This window comes from Chelonoidis abingdonii, chromosome 23 (assembly GCF_003597395.2).
Source record: "Chelonoidis abingdonii isolate Lonesome George chromosome 23, CheloAbing_2.0, whole genome shotgun sequence".
In the NCBI taxonomy this organism is placed as follows: Eukaryota; Metazoa; Chordata; order Testudines; family Testudinidae; genus Chelonoidis; species Chelonoidis abingdonii.
The window spans coordinates 10,924,910-10,942,407 of record NC_133791.1 but is presented as its reverse complement, the minus strand read 5'-3'; the positions used below and the strand labels follow the sequence as shown (position 1 = coordinate 10,942,407).

At 41.5% G+C, this 17,498-nt stretch overlaps 1 protein-coding gene across 1 annotated transcript in view; it reads left to right on the top strand.

Moving 5' to 3' along the window:
- DFFA (DNA fragmentation factor subunit alpha) overlaps positions 1 to 17,498 on the top strand; it is a 355,095-nt gene that overhangs the window by 325,051 nt on the left and 12,546 nt on the right. The window lies entirely within an intron of this gene.

The window sequence follows — 17,498 nt, the reverse complement described above, 5'->3', positions numbered from 1 at the left end:
GGGTACTGTGGGCTAAGCAGACGTGCCTGGTTACAGTTTGGGTGGGGTCAAAAATGTGTATCTTAACCCTTGGGTTGGGGCCTTCCCACAGAATACCTTAGCCATTGCTGTAATTTACAAAGGAAGACAATGACACTATGTGCTACTTAGATGTTGGCTACACAAACTATGTCTCTAAGATAACCACTTTTTAAAGGGCTACAGGAATATCATCACAAAGTAATCATATTACTTAGAAGTGTGCTATATTAAACACTGTTCTTAGTGATCTTGGTATCATGACTCCACCAGTACCCTATCCCTGATGATTCAGTAGGTGTTGAAGATAAACACTTTGTCAAGAGTTTGCAGGAACCCAGTGCCCCATAGAGCAGGCTTTTCTCACATTTTACTGAAAACAAATTAACATTGAACTAAGACTAGCTAGCTAGGCATTAAAGTCCACAACAGAAACAGTAGTTCTTCACAGAGATACAATGCATACACTGTCCTGGGTAGGCCTTGACCATGCCAGATCACTTGGGTTATGGTAGACACAACCTTGTTTCATCCAGAACTGGCCCCTAGTAGAACCAGCGAACTGTTTTTATCTGAGCTGCTGAGCCCTGATTGGCCTCTGCCAGCTCCTGGCCCTTCTAGGTGTGGGAAGACAAAGTCTCACTCATTTTGTCTGTGGCTGATCATGTGAGGCCTCTCTAGGCAACCTGGAGGGCTGGAGGATGGTCTGAATTCAGTGCTCTTCCTTTTTCAGCATTACTACTACTTTGGGTGGGTCGTGCCACGGTAGAAGGGCCTCCAGTAGGGGGCAGCAAGTGCCCAAAATGCCCCCTCACATCCATGTTCTAATATTATGGTAATCATTTGCTCAGCTAGGAAGGCTAAAGATCTAAACGTTTTTTCTTCAATCCTGCATTTTAGCTAGTGTTTCCTCTTCACATCATCATCTTATAATAAAAAAACGTCTGGAGGAAAGGATGGTCTTGTAGTTAATAATTCACAGGCCTTGGACTCAGGAAATCTGGGTTCTGTTTCTGGCTCTGCAGTAGACTCAGTGTGTGACCTCCAGGCAAATCACTCATTCTCTGTCTCATTTTTTCCCATCTGTAAAATGTGGATTTTAATACTTACATGCCTCAGGGTGTGAGGTTAAATCATTGTTAGTAAAGTTCTTTGAAGATTAAAAGTATTATATACGTGTTTATCATTTTACTTCTAAAGCCAGAATTATAAAATGCAAACAGCTGTAAACCTGGCAGTTCAGCTGCCCAAAGTTCATTTTGGTCATATATAATTTTTCATTTTTAAATCTTTTTTCTTTGTAGGGTTAGTATGTTGGTTGTAGGAGCAGAAAGAAAAGGGACAGGGAAAAAATTGCTTCTATGAATACTTTTGTCTGCGTCTTCCATCTCTTTCTCCCTCTTTTGTTTTCCTCTTGTTCATGGGTGATCTTGAATGGAAAAGTAACATTGTCATTTGTATTACCATTAAAGGAAAAATATAAGATTAATCTAAGAGATCTCTTAAGAATCCATCATGTTATCTCAGCTGAGGAAAATCTAGTTCAGTTGGGTAGGGAATTTTATGTTAGTGTTACAGCCTTTTTAGCTGCTGCCTTAGTAGGATGTCATTAGTGGTAGAAATATACGTCTGCCTCGATATAACGCTGTCCTTGGGAGCCAAAAAATCTTCCCGTTTTATAAGTGAAACCATGTTATATTGAACTTGCTTTGATCCACTGGAGTGCACAGTCCCGTCCCCCCCTCCCCCCCGGAGCACTGCTTTACCGCATTATATCCAAATTCGTGTTATATCAGGTAGCAGTGTAGTAGGCAAATCAAAACTTATCCCTTTATCTTTTTCAGTCACTGTGCAAACCCTTTACCACACTGATTTTATGTCCCCCCGCCATCCTGTCCAGAAAAAAATAATTGCCTTTTGAAAATTAAAAAAGCTGTAAATGTCACCTAGATGCTGTTCCCTACTTGCCCGCCTTCCGCCTCTTCTGTGTCTCTCTCCCTCATCCGGTCCTGGAGAAAGCCTCTCTGCTTATTAGGGAATAAATACCCCTTTCTGTTTTGTGTCTACTTAACCACCAATTATTAAGATAAGTAAGAGTGCTCCCATGCTGAGCTCTTTAGTAGGATCCATGGAAGAAGCTGACATTTTGTCTTGGTATGAGATGCTCAAGCTTCCCTCTTTCGTTAAAGTCCTCAACACAGTTGGTCTAGTCATGCCTGGGGTCTGCAACTGTTTCATCATAATAGCTCATTATAGCAAGTTCTGGGCAGTGCTGTGGCTTTCTGGATAGAGGAGTGAATATCTTCTTGTGACTCCAACTAACCCTCATCTTCCAAACCCTCCCTTTCTCCTCTGGCAGATCCTGCCCCTTTCCATAAATATGGACATCATAAAAGGTCACTGGGAGCAATGAATTTGTTTAAGTAATTTCTTTGTGATGACATTTTTGTTTCTTGAGATATTACCAGTTCCATGTCCTGTGAGAGATAGCAGTAGGCCTCCTTGGGATAGAAACAAGATCTGTTCTCAGTGGGGAGGGAATTCTAGTAGTCTTGATATGTTAGGAAGCAAAGTCAAATCCCAAACATAAGTAAATTAGGAATTCCCTTCTCCCCTTATCCTCTTCCAAAACTAACCACCTGATACACAGATAACTGTACAGGCAGTTGTCTGACTCTATGTTGCCTCAGATCTCTCTTTTCTAAGAGGCTTCATGCCATAATTATTTAAGACTTTAAAGAGATAACCAAGGAAATGTTGGCCTGGATCACAACAACCCTAGGAGAAACAAATTTGTTATTAACAAATAACAGCCAAAGCAGAGAATGACAGTCGATTAACCACTGGAGTAGTAAGAAAGCTGTCTCTGTAAACTGTATCTTATGTCTCATTAACTCAAGTAAAAACTTCCAAAGCTGCTACTGTCTTGTGCAAGGGAATGTCTAAGTATTATAATGCATTGCATAGCTATGCCTTCTTCCCTGGGAGGATCTCAAAGTATAAGCATTTAATTATAATTGTGGTAGGTAAGATAAGGAAACAGGCACAGAGAATGGAAGTGACTTGCCCATAACTGCTTGGTGACTCAGGTACATAGGTGGGAACAGAACCCAAGATGCCTGATTTATTGTTCTAACCACTAGATTTTACTACCTATATAAATTCAACATTTGACATCTGTTATAAATAAACTTACCATCCAAGACTGTAGAAATCTTATTAGTCCTCAAGAGAGGCTCCTTCTGGCCTCTGCAGGAGGAAGGCTTTACGACAGTGCCCCCAGAAATACCTAGCTTGAGTCAAATATTGTAATGACATAGGCTTTAGCTCAGGCAACTTAGCACATATACTCTGCCTTGTCTGCCCTAGAGTTATACAACATATTAGTTAGAATAAGTAAGCTAATGTTCTAACATCCCTTTAAATCTAGTATAGACAAAACTCTTGATAGGTGATTATATTTTCCTCTTTCATTAAAATTTCCTTCAATGTAAAACACAACCTTACACAAACAAGGTCACATTTTTCAAGAGGGGACCCATAATTTTTGGTGCCTGAGTTTTTGTGTTTCCAATTTGACACATTTTGGGCCTGATTTTCAGAAGCACTAAGCACCTAAAACTCCCAACTGCAGTCAATGGGAACTCTGAAAATCAGTCTCAAGGTGTCTAATGTTGGATATCAAAAATGTGAGCAACCAAAACAATATGCTACTTTTGAAAATATAGCTACAAATGAGTAGGTTTAGAAATGTAGATTTAAGGCCAATAGGTATAGTCACATACATAGTATACAATATCATTTGCTTAGCTGAAATCCCTATGCTATGCTGGAACCATGGGGTAAATTAAGGATGGAGTTTTAATCAGTTAAGAATTTTTGATATTTGTGAGTTTGAGTTCTAGTCATGGAAATTTCTTTCCATCATTCAGAAGACTGGTTTAACCTCTTTACTAATAAAACAAAATATTCAATACCCAGTTTTCAACAGGCCTCCAAAAATGGGTCTATAATGATTGCAAGTGCTTTGTTGTGCCTGGGGTTTTCCCCTTGTAGATTTTGTTGGCACGCATTCCTTAATATATAAGTAATAAAGCTTTTCTTCTGATCGTCAAACTGCCATCCTAACAAGATGGAGATCATTTGTAGTGCCTGATGTTAAATCCCTGTGCTGTTGATAAGTCAGTATCTAGCCAGATAATGACTACAGTCAGGAGGGTCGTAAATACAAAATTTTATCTGGAAACAACATTTTGTTTTAAAATACAATTAACAAGTGAGACTGAGGAGAAAAGAGGATTCTCAGCATCTTAACTTTCAGCTCAGATTTCATAACAAAATGGGATTTTAAGCCCTACCCTTGTACTAAACAGCCAGTGGTGCGTGTCTTTTTTTTGCCCACCTCATCTAATCTTTCTGGGAATTTCTAGTGCACCCATCACAGTGGAATCTAAGCACTAAGTAGTGCAGCAAAGACTGCTTAATTATTTAATTTGAGATATTTGTAACATTGTTCTTACATAGTAGAGAGGCAATGCCAGAACTCTGCTATCCACTAGTCACGAAAAATACTGAGATCACTCTTGATCCCAGCTTGGGTACAATAATGTCCCCAAAGAAGGAAATTAATACCTTGGCTGGCTCCCGAAAGTGACCAGCACATCCTGGGGGGGGAGGGGGTCTCCACGTATTGCCCCTGCCCGCAGGCACAGCCCCTGCAGCTTCTATTGGCTGCAATTCCTGGCAAATGGGAGTTACAGGAGCAGGGCATGGAGACCCCCTTACCTCCCTCAGGGGCGGCAGGGACATGGGGGCCGCTTCCAGGAGCAGCGCAGAGCCAGGGCAGGTAAGAAGCTTGCCTTAGCCCCACTGGATCAGACTTTTAGCACCTAAAATCTCCTGGTTTGGCACTGAGAAGTGGGGAAGAGTTGAGGGAGGGGGAGGAGTTGGTCAGCGGGGTCTGTGGACCCCTTGGAGTACCTTCAGGGGTCCCCAGGGGTCTCCGGGCCCCAGTTTGAGAAATGCTGCTTTAGAGAACTAAGCATCACAACTTCCTTCCAAAACTGATAAACTTTAGTATCCCCATTTTGTGGATGGAGAAACCCAGGCATGATAGAGACTGGTTTTCAGAGGCACAGAGCATCCATATCTTCCATAGTCCAGGTGGCATTGTAGGTGCTTAGCACTTCTGAAAATCAGGCCCTAAATGACTTGCCCAAGTGAGTGGCAGAGCTGGCAAGAGCAGCCTGGTCTCGTGATTGCCTATCTTGTTCTTTATGAACAATAGAATGCTAAATTGGCAAGTTGCCTAGTATCAAAAGGTCTGCAAGATCTTAAAACCTGTAAAACTCAATGATCCCAAAACTCAGAATAGTTGTTGGAGATAGTAAGGGAGAAGGGAGCAAATTGTTTTGAACCCATCATTTTAAGAAGAGGACCGTGAGAATTCACAAAAGTTTGCCAAAATACTACAGATCCCTCACTAAAAAGCTTTCTAGAGTATGCATTTCAACCTGGGTGCTACACTGATACTATATAAAATTGCTGTAGGATATGTTACACAACCAAGTAATCAAATGAGGATAGGAGAGCTAGAACCTGTACAGTATTTTATTCTTAAATTACACTTTGCCCATAATGCCTTCAGAAGCAAATACATCCTATTACAAATGAGAAAATTGTTTCATTGTGGAGCTGCCAACTCCTCACTGCCATAAAGTAATTTTGGATCTTTCCCTCAGACTCATGTATATTGCTAATTAACATTATTCTAACTGGAGGATCCCAGAGCGATGCTTCCGCATTTTTCTTTCCAGCTTTTGTTGGTGCTCTCATGTTCTTTTCTTAAATAATTAATAATCATTACTGCCTGCTGTGCAGTGTGTATGTCCTGGTAATAATCTCAGAACCCATCATGTCTGCACCATTCCTGTTCCTGTCTGCAGCGTGGGTTTGCTCTTTGGAAGGGCTTTCATGTTAATACCTTCATTAACTGTCAGTGGGGTACAGATTTCAGTGGCATTAAGCTTTGATGTCATTAAATAAACTGTCAAAGGACAGGCCACTGATTTCATTGCTCTGACTATTTTTATGTAATTGAGATAAAATAGAATAAAAATATATTTACTAAGTAACACTTAACACTTATAACTCTTTTCGTCTCAATAATTTTATAAATGATTAGACTCAGATCCTCAAAGATAGCCCCTTGAAAGGAGGGATAGGTCAGTGGCTTGAGCATTGGCCTGCTGAACCCACAGTTGTGAGTTCAATCCTTGAGGGGACCACTTAGGGATCTGAGGCAAAAATTGGTCCTGCTACTGAAGGCAGGGGGCTGGACTCAATGACCTTTCAAGGTCCCTTCCAGTTCTAGGAGATTGGTATATCTCCTATTATTATTATCTAACTCCCAATGATTTCAATGGGAATTGAGCACCTAAATACCTTTGAGGATGTGAGCCTTAACTCATTCCTACAACTCGTGTGTGTGGAAGGTAAGTAAGCAACTTAACCACAAAAGAAATCAGTGTCAGAACTGAGTTTTTTGTGTTCCAGTTTTGTGTTAACTTCTCTTATCAGTGAAAATCTCCATCCTACTTTTACTGAAAAAATATCAGTTAACAATGTTCATTAAACTGTGCATCCCAATGATTGACACCTTTTGTAGCACTACAGGATTCAGTCATTCTGGCTGCACTAACAGTTGGACATGAACTCCTAGGGTAGTCTGTTAGGAGTTTAAACTTGTGCCATATTTATTTGTAAACATAATTTCCCCAAGGCATGAGATTTGACTTTTGACTTTGTATCATAGCTACCTCAGAATGGCTCAATGGCCATGTGACTTCCTCCTAAAATTATAGGAGTTGAAGGTTGTGGCATCTATGCTCAGAAAAGCAATTTCGCATAGATGTGCAAAGAAGACCTATTACTTGAATGTCACAATAATTTGGGCATTCTTAATATATCAGTTTCTCAGCAGGGTTAGAACATAGCTGCTTATGGTGTCTGTATTTTAGTTTTAGTGGAATGTGTTTTAATACTGGGCTGGAGATACTGTAATAGCTAGGGCCCTACCAAATTCACAGCCATGAAAAATGTGTCATGGACCATGAAATCTGGTCTTGTGTGTGCTTTTACCCTATACTATACAGATTTGATGGGGGAGACCAACATTTCTCAAATTGGGGGTCCTGACCCAAAAGAGAGTTGCAGGGAGGGGCAAGGTTATTTTAAGGGGGTCACAGTATTGCCATCCTTACTTCTGGACTGCTTTTAGAGCTGGGCGGCCAGAAAGCCGTGACTGTTGGCCAGGCTCCCAGCTCTGAAGGCAACTCCCCACCTGTAGCAGCACAGAAGTAAGCCTGGCAATACCATACCATGCCACTCTTACTGCTGAGCTGCTGCCTTCAGAGCTGGGTGGCTGGAGAGTCATGGCTGCTGACTGAGGGCCCAGCTCCTTAGGCAGCAGCAGCGAAGTAAATGTGGCCATACCATACCATGCCATCCTTACTTCTATGCTGCTGCTGGCAGCAGTTCTGCCTTCAGAGCTGGGCTCCGGGCTATCAGTCACTGCTTTCCAGCTGTCCAGCTCTGAAGGGAATACCACCACCAGCAGCAGTGCAGAAGTAAGGGTAGCAGAAGTAAGGGTACCACACACCCCCCCTACAATAACCTTGTGACACCCCTTCCCCCTCCCCAACTCCTTTTTGGGTCAGGACCTCTACAATTACAATGCTATGAAATTTCAGATTTAAATAGCTGAAATAACGAAATTTACAATTTTTAAAATCCTACCACAGTGAAATTGACCAAAATGGACTGTGAATTTGGTAGGGCCCTAGTAATAGCACAACCATATCCAGCTGAGTAAGATGGCTAACCGGAAGGTGAGGCTGAGTCCATGACATCACCTGGCACTGCTTTATAATGTCAGAGTCTGGTTTATAATATTTGTCCTAACAAGGTGAGCATCTAACTTCATAGGAGGACATGGACTTAGAGCCAACTCTGCTAACAGTACTAACCTGTCAACAAGAAGCTTAAATGACAGTACCAGTGGATTATTGGCTGTACTAGCAACCTTGCAATGAGCCTGTGTTTAGTCCACTCCTGTTCTTCCTTCCCTAAACACCAGTTCTTACTCTTCTCCTCCCCACTGCTTTTGCCTCCCTTCCCTTTCTCAGACTGACTCCTCTCTTAGGTGTGTTGTCCACGCCCCTTGCTCACTGGCTCCTCCTGCAGAACCATTGACCCCACCCTTTATTCTCATCTTAACCCCCAACCCCCTTCCAAGCCAGCCATCCCCCTACCTTTTAACTTCTCCCACTGGTTATTTGGCCACTCTTACCCCCCTCCTTTACAATTCTGCCCTCTCTTAGTTTTAATCCCATTCCTTGTCCTCTGGCTATTCCCTTTCCAGGACTCCCCCCTTCCCATGGGTTTAAACTAATTTTGCCCCCCCCTCCCCCGTTAATTGTCCCGCCCCTTCACTCTAGCTCCACCCCAAAGGTGGCCACACCCCTTTCTACATCTCTGGCCCCTCCCTTCCCTAGGGCTCTAACTCCTCCTCCTTTGCCACGATGGCCCCACCCCCAGGTTCTGAGGCCGCCCTTTGCCCCTCCCCCGTCGGGTTGTGCCTGAGGCGCCACCGCTGCCCTGGGCGCTGGGACGCGGCGGGTCCCTCCCCCGGAGCCGCCCAGGCGCCTCCTTCCCTGGGCCGCCGCGGTGAGTCACGACGGAGGAGGCGGCCGCTCTCTCTCGCCTTCTCTCTGCCGCGGCTCCGGATCAGGCCCCCGCTCCTGCTGTCGCCGTCGCCCGTTCGCCTGCCCCGGGCCGGTCTGGCCCCGCACCCAGGTGAGCACCGCCTGCCTGCGGGCCTGGGACTCCGCACCCGCCCGCCCTTTGTTCCCGGGGCTCGGGCTGCAGTAACAAAGGGAGCTGGGCCGGGCCGGGAGCCGCTTAGTGCGGGGGAGCCTGGGGGCCAGCCCCCCACGGCCCCTGTCCCGGGCCCCTCTGCCGGACCCGTCACCGCCTGGCCTCTCAGCGGGCTCCTCAACTCCAGCCCCCTGCACTTCTTTCTCCCTTTCCTGGGGCCTTCCCTCCACCCCACGGCTGCCCCGGCCCCCTCCTGGGGCTGCCCCGCTCCGCTCCTCACCCAGGGCGCCTCTCCGCTTCCCCGTTCGCTGCCTCCGTGCTCTAGGGCTCCCCCAGACCCCTCCACCCCTTTCTCGGGGCTCCCGGCTAGGCTCCAGGCCCGCCCCAGGGGGGCCCCGAATCCCCCCTGCGCTCTGCTCGGGGCACCCGGACCCGCCCTTCCAGAGGCTGGTCTCAGCGCCGCTCCCAGGACATTCTTCTGCAGAGTCCCCCGTCCGCTTGGTCCTCCCTTACCTGCACTGAATCCCTGCCCTTCTCCATCCTCCCCGATCCCCTCACATCGCTACTCTGCCCCACACAACCTTCCCCACTGAGGAGGCTGATTTCAGCCTGAGTCCTCGCTGGTTCCGCCCTAGCCGGAGCTGCCTGGCGAGGTGGTCACAGTCGTAAACTGACTGATGAAGATGACACTTCGCTTTCGGTCAGGTCGTATAGCCGATAGCTACTGTCTTCAACGTGCTCTGCAGCCTTTTACTCTCCCTTCTCCTTCTCCTGGTGGTGCCAAAAATCTTAACTGCTGCCGCTGTGGAAGGTTGGGTAATAGCATGTGATTTCTGTTTGCTTAGAGTCCAAGTGGTTTTAGGCATTCATGGTTTTTAAACCCCAACTAGTAATGGATACTTAGTCACCACAGTCTTTTAAAATAGATATGGTATTTTGCTTTACTTCCTGACTGCTATATAGTGTTTCTGTTTACTCTTAAACAGCTGTTATGTCCTACCCCAGAAGTGACTGCATTTCTGTGGCAGGTGAGGTAATTCCCACATAAAGCTGATTAATGTGCTTTAAAATCTTCAGAATGACAGGTGAGGAATAAAATTTTAATAAACAGAGCACTTAATCTTACAGCAATGTATTCCATGCAATCAGTTCATGTGTATAGTATGGCTTATAAAAGTTACACCCAGCATCCTAGCAGTCTAGCTGATACAGACAAATACAGGTCATTTAGATTGAATTGCATACAGGTAGAGGAAATTTAGATTGAATTGCATACAGGTAGAGGAAATTTGAAGAGCTTCGTTGTGAGGCTCAAGGAAGTATGTAATAGAGATTGAGATGGAATTTAGTTGCAAATCATGTCTATATAACCTTGAATGTTAATAGATGTGCTCTTGATCATTTCTGTTAAAGTAACATAGCATAGCAGGGTGCACAATGTTGTTATGGTAGCCTTAGGCTTGAGTCAATGATGCAGTTGCAGTAGGGTTCTGTGCTTCCAGGGGTCTGTTCCTGTACCACATGCATGCAACTGGACTCCCAGAACCATCTATTCTGCTTCCACTCTTCTGACTTTGGTAGGCTTCAGCAGAGACTTCATTCCCCAGTTGAATATTGAGGATAAAGATGGACATCTGTTGGCTCACAGTATATTTTTTTCTTCACTTTGATGGCAGACAGCTGCTTGTGACAGGGACAATGAATGATACTCCGTAGAGCAAATCATTGTCAGAGGCCAGGGAGAGAGGTATGTCAGTAGCTGAAATTCTGTTTCTGCTCTGGGAAATGGATAAGAAATTAGTTTGAGCTCTACTTGCCATCTAAATGTACTTTATAAATACATTTCTGGTACACTCTGAGGAAAAGTAAAAGCCACGTCATTTTGTGGACTGTATAGATACTCTGTTGTGGGACAGAAGAATAGAATAGTTTGCTCTTTTGTGGAGGGTCTTTTTGAGGATTTCTGAGCTCTTGACAAACTAATTAAATAAGATTTATAACTCTCATCCGAGGTGAGGTAAGGCCAGGCATTCCTTTCTTATAAATGGGGTAAGTGTGCAAAAACTGAGGCACAAAGAAGTTAGGTGATTTGCTTAGTCTTTTGAGCTAATCAGGCTACATCACAGTTTCAAAAATCTGCAGGATTACTGGCTTTGAATCAAGTACTGTAGAAAGTTAGAGAGCTACTGTCCTGTTATACCCAAACAGCTGTCTTTTCTGATAAATGTTGAGGGGAGCACAGTTTAGTCTGTATGAAGTAAAAATTACCTTTAGGTAGCCCACTAAACTACTATGTTGTGCATTAATTTCTCTAGCTTTGGTATTTGATTGCCAGAATCTGACATGAAGTGTGTATTGGTCTATAGGCAGTTATTTGTCATGGATTGGACGTGCATCACTGTAATTTAGTGTAAATCCACTTACACACCCTTCAATATTTCTATTTTCAAAGTATGTCTAAAACTTTTTAATACCGTACCTTTACATAAACGGACTTCTCAGCCACAAAGCTAGTGCCCTGTTCTCATCCTTCCTTTTGCCTCTGCCAAATTGGCATAGATGAAACACAGTAACGGATGTGCTGTAGAAACATTGAAGTGGTTTCATGATGCTATAAGCTGGAAAAAGTGTTTGCTCTTTGATATTATTTGCAGCATTTTTGTAAAAATTAGTAGATTACAGAGTATAACTGTAGCATTTATATGTGTGGATTTGTGCACTCTTTCAGTTGATGTAAGCACATGTTAATTGGATAAATCTAAGCAGCGGCTTCTAGACTTAAAAAATAAATCATAAAGTGGCAACGAGAGAGAGGGAGACTTAAGTGCGTTAACTGAATATGCATAAGCTGGCCATTTGAAGTGCTTGGGTCCTCATAAAAACTACTGTGAAATAAACTGCTTAAAAATGTAGCATCCTTAAAATACAAATTTCAGCAAAATCCTGAAAACACCTCAAAGTGGGATTTTCAATGGGAACCCATTCAATATTCTCAGGATGGCACCCACAACATTTACATGAATCATATTTGTCATCTTCATGGACACACAATTTTTATTAATTTGTTATTGCAGTAGCACCTAAGTCCCCTAGTCATTGACCAGGAATCCATTGTGCTAGGAGCTTTACAAACACAGAATAAAAAATAGAGCCCCTGATGCCAAAAATGAGAATGGAGCAATTCTGCCTGGTAGTGATCCATGTGCTTTAGGACCTCATTCAGAAGGGAGAGGAGTATTTACTTTAAATGTAAGTGTCTGGGGTTCCTGCCAATGTAGAATGTTCATTACAAGAAATAATTGGTTAATGACTGTACAGTACTTTAAAGATATGAAATGATATTTTTAGTATTAAGTAGTAGTGTTAAGAGGAATGTCAAAGGGAAGTTCTGAATGAAACCCATATATGATGTGTATACATCTGTTATTTACAAATTTAATTGCCTTGTGTGATTTCCCCTCCCCCCCCCCCCCCCCCCCCGTTGTTCCCAGTTTGTGTCATTCTGCACTTCTTGTTTTGTAAGGAACAGAGACAGGACTACAAGAAATTTAATTTATTTCCTCTCTTCCTCCCCCCAATGGCAAAAAACCTCTCAGATTTGAAATGCTTCTAGTATTAAATGTAAGCTCAAAACAGTATCATAGATGGATATTATATTTGCCACATAATAGGATATATATCAGTGGTTTGCATACACATGGTTATTCATATAAAATATTAAGGAATGGTAAGTGCATAGGAAACAACTTGTGTAAAATAAATTGGTCATGACTATTTGCGATGAAATGCTGTTGAGTTTCTAACATCTCTAAAGTTTCATTATCATCTGGAATTAGAACCTTTCTGTAAAACATAAATCTATTCAATTAAAAAAAAAATCATTTATACATCCAGTATTTAAATAGAAAGTAGCCATCTTCATAGACTGACCTAATTTGCGATGCCAGAAATACAGCTCAGCATTGAGTGCATATGGGAGGCAAGAGACTTTCAAAACCCACCGTTGAATTTATTTAGAAAAAATTTGTTACAGCTTTCTTCATAACAACTTTGATATCTCCTGAAAATTTTCCATTCATTCAGATGCTGACTTGCATTTCCTCTGTTGCAAACTGTTATCAGACTGGATTTCCAGCTGAGAGGTATCAGTAAAATAGTAGCTGTCACTGACGCACCAGCACCAGTCATGGAGTTGAGATGATGAAACAGTCCTTGTAGTAACTATTTTTTTTTTTTTTAAATAGTAGAATCCTCATGGTTATGCTGAATATTTATATAATGGGGAGTCAGTAGAACAGGAAGATGTGCAGGAAATTGATTAGATAGTGAAAGTGAGTAATTGAGATTTCTGTGTTTGCAAATGTAATACTTTAAATACTAAAACCAATCAGTCATGTTTTTAATTTTGAAGTACTGTCCACTATGGCATGCTCCTCTGGAATGCTATCTGTGGCTGAATAGGCCTACCATAAACCACAAAGACTGAAACACATAATAAATATAGGCTTACAAGAGGTAAAAACCATATTTAACATTGAGTAGTTTCTATTGAACACTCTCAAAGAAACAGTTCTTCCTGTGTCAACACCCTCCTCCCCCCATAAGATAATTAGATGAATCAAGAGCCGTCCTTTGTCCCCAGGTATCATGCAGAGTACTCCTTACGAAGACATGCATATATAAATATTTAGGTGTGCTGTTTAAGATATTATCTAATAACCTTACACCTTAACTTAAATATTACATGAGAACTATACATCCTTCATATTTAAGGAACCAGTTTTGGAAACCCATTGTAAATGGTCTCGTCTGTGGGCTTGGCTACACTGACACTTTACAGTGCTGCAACTTTTGCGCTCAGGGGTGTGAAAAAACACCCCCCTGAGCGCTGCAAGATACAGCGCTGTAAAGCCTCAGTGTAATCAGTGCTGCAGCGCTGGGAGTGCGGCTCCCAGCGCTGCAAGCTACACCCATAGAGGATGTGGTTTACGTGCAGCGCTGGCGCTCCGACCACACTCACACTTCAAAGTGCTGCCGTGGCAGCGCTTTGAAATTTCAAGTGTAGCCATACCCTGTGTCTCTCTCAAAACTTTGAGACTATGCTCTATTTTCTGTCTTTCCAGTTTAAGAATTTTGATTTGCTGAGACATGAAGTGTGTGCATTAATTTCAGCCCTGATCCAAGAAAGCATGTTTATCTTAAATGATACTATGCACATACTTAAAGCTAATTGAGCTACTCCTGTGCTTAAGTTAACCACCTGCTTAAGGTTTATGTAGTATTTACAGGTTAAGAGAAAGCAAGGACCAGAAACAATTCTCCTCGGTAATTTTATAGAGCGAGCACTTCTGAGGAGCTGGGATTAACTCTGGGTTTGTGTTGGCCAAAGAAATGTAAGTTAGTGTTGCATATTGCATACTTCAGAGAATTAGAAATGAGGGTTCCTTTGTTCTGTTCACTGCTGTGCATTTGACTTTGATTATGCTGAGTTGGACAAATGCTGAAAATACTTTGAATATTGGTTTGAATTTTTAAGTTAGTTTTAAGTATTTGACCTTTTTGTGCCTCTTTTGCATTCCCTTTCTGTGACTATTCTAGAAATGAACTTCATAGACATGAATGCTAGCAAAAAACTGAATTTAAAACTAATATGACTGGAAGCAGATTTTGTATTGAAAAACTAATCAATAGTGTAAATCTTAAATTTCAGATTTTCACTTGACTATTTAAAATTCTCTTGGGTTGTCACAAGTCACCAGTCAGAGAACAGAAATAATAAAACTTGACTTGCGTAAGTAACCAGCATCACTAAATATTAAAAATTTGCATGGACTCTTTACAGATTTGCAGCCCAAGAGTTATTTATCAGAAATTCTTTATTTTCTCAATTTGTTAGAGAATAATTAACAGAAAAATAGAAAAAAAAATGTCAGATTTTTCATCATCTGCTTAGCTCTGTTTGTGACCATAGGCAAGTCAAGCTGAGTCACACAGAGGTTTCTTATCTTTCTATAAAATAATAAACTACCCTGTAAGAATGTTGTGAGATTTAATGTCAATACTGCCGCTGCACTCATAAGGTCTGATTCAAAGTCCACTGAAATAATTGGAAGTCTTTTCATTAAGTTTATGGGCCTGATTCAGAGCTCACTAATGCTTTTCATTAGGGTACTGTACACAAGTCCCACCATGTACTCTATGGCAAACATGACCTACATTTTTTTAGTAAGCTCTCTCCAGTGCTGCAAATTGAAAATAGTGCAGCAGCATCAAGTAAACAGTAAGTGGAGGTCTTGAATTAAAATATGAAAGAACAATGCCACCAGCACAATATTCTCTGGTATTTAATATATACATATAATTGGAGGGACCACCTAAAATTAAGAATTAAACAAATTTTGTTTTGAAGGCAGATAACTTAATTGGAAATTGTGGGGGTGGGGTTGTACAGTTAGTCAGGGGAGGCTGCTTGAGACTGGGATAAACACAGTAGGATGCTTTTGCCAAAATGTCTAGTAGTGATACTGATACTAAAATATATTCATTGTCTTATAAATTTTGACACCCAGATTGAGATGAGTTGGGAGTGTTCATATCTCTGAGCTGCTTTTTTTTTGGCTGTCAGCAGATTCTGGAAACTACTCATCAGTCTATGGAGGATTCGCATTTGGAAGATTTTTCCTTCAGTCCTGAAAGCTAGAGGTTTTTTTGTTTTTTTGTTAATGAAAACTTAACCAGTGCTGCAAAACTTACAGTAATGTATTGATTCAGCATTATATTTCACAGCAACTGAAATGCATGGGGCCCTGATTACACTGTAGTTTATTCTGAACTGTGGAAAATTTCTCTTGTATAATAGTACTTGTGATTACTGTCTTCACGAAAAACAAAACAGTATGTTGTATCTACCTAAAATATTGAACCTGTACTGGTGAAAACACTTAACTTTTGTCCCTGACTACATCATTTCTGAGGGACAGATTATAACATTGATAATGTTCTTAATGGTTATAACTAATATAGTAACCTCCATCTAGTTTTTCCCTTCAGCTGGGAATTTCACTTCTAGAGATGGTCTGTAATTTATGCTAAATTGTTTGGGATATGCAAAAAGCCTTCTAGAATCTCATTGGATTTTCCCCCTTATGTGATATGGTTTCACTGAAGCAGTTGATCAGTTTAAAACAATAACTAATGTGAGAGCTCAAAACAATTCTCATTAAACACCTGCAAAAATATCTGCCTTGTATTGAGTGTGTTGGCTAATGATCTCAGGGTTTCTGAGACACTTATTGTAATTACTGATGTATGATAGCATTTTGGTTAAGTTGCTTACATTGGTTGATTGAGGTATGTACTCCAGGGTCTGTATCCCTCTTTGCTGTGGGTTGGGGTGCAATCTGTCTGGTAACTGCTCTGCTTCAGATGCCTCTATATATCACAGAGGCCCAATCAGTCTTCTTGAAAAGTGTTTAGTTTTAATCCCTGAATAAATCAAACTTCCAGGACAGTTGAGCATGGGATCCCATATGCAGCACAGTCTAGTTATTTTCTTTATTGATGTGAGTATATTCTCAGCCTCTTAGCGGCCTGTCTTTCTCTCAGTCTCCAATATTGTCTTCACTGCAATAAATTCAGTATTGATTGGGGGCACTGTTTAACCCACTGACTGAAAGATTTTAGGGGTTATTTCTTTACAGCCCATATGTTAATAGGTTTCTGCTAAGGGGAAAAATTCTGTTGTCAAGCTAATGAGTTCATTGAGATTATTTCACAGTTTAGTGCTAATATAACTAACTTTTCACATACAAGAGTGTGTCTAGGAAGGAAGGAAATTACATCCCTGCTTCCTGAGAAACATGGAGCCCCTTGAGGGCAAGATTTCCTTCCCTACAATCTCACCTTCTATCAAAAAACCTTATATAGCATACAATTACAACAAATGAAAAACTACAGATGGTAAAACATCTGCATCAAAACCAATATGTAATTAAGAGTTTGTATTTTGAATTTGTGGATGGTAGAAGTTCCACTTGTGAAAAGGATGACAAGGAATGAAATCACTTTCTTCTCTACCTCTTCTCCCCCCCCTTCACCCCCAATAAATCTCTTTGAAAACTAGGCTAGTTCATTTAATGATCTAATAAACAAAATGGAAAGTTTGAGGCTGTTTCTGCTGCCTTTTTAACAGAAGCTTCAAAGAGTAAAAAGGCAGAAAAACTGCTTGCATAAACTAACTATGGCATTAACACAGACCAGTTTATAACATGCAGGAAAAATATTTCATATGCAGTATATTCTTGGTAAGATCCTTGGAGCAGGGAACTGTTTTGCATAGAGCAAAGTATGATGATAGTGCTATCCAAATAACCAGGGGGTATGAATGGTCTATGCTGCAGCCGGCTACAACACACTCCCTTGCAATATAAATGTGCCAGGCAAATCATTAAAATGTTATAGATTTTGATTTTAAACAAAAACAACTGAAAAACACAGTTTAACTTTAGTTGGCTTTAAAAATATACCTTGATAAAAACAAAAAGTAGTCCCTTTCTAAAGGGATTTTAACCTTCATTCACTTCCTGGCCATGTATGGGAAGCAG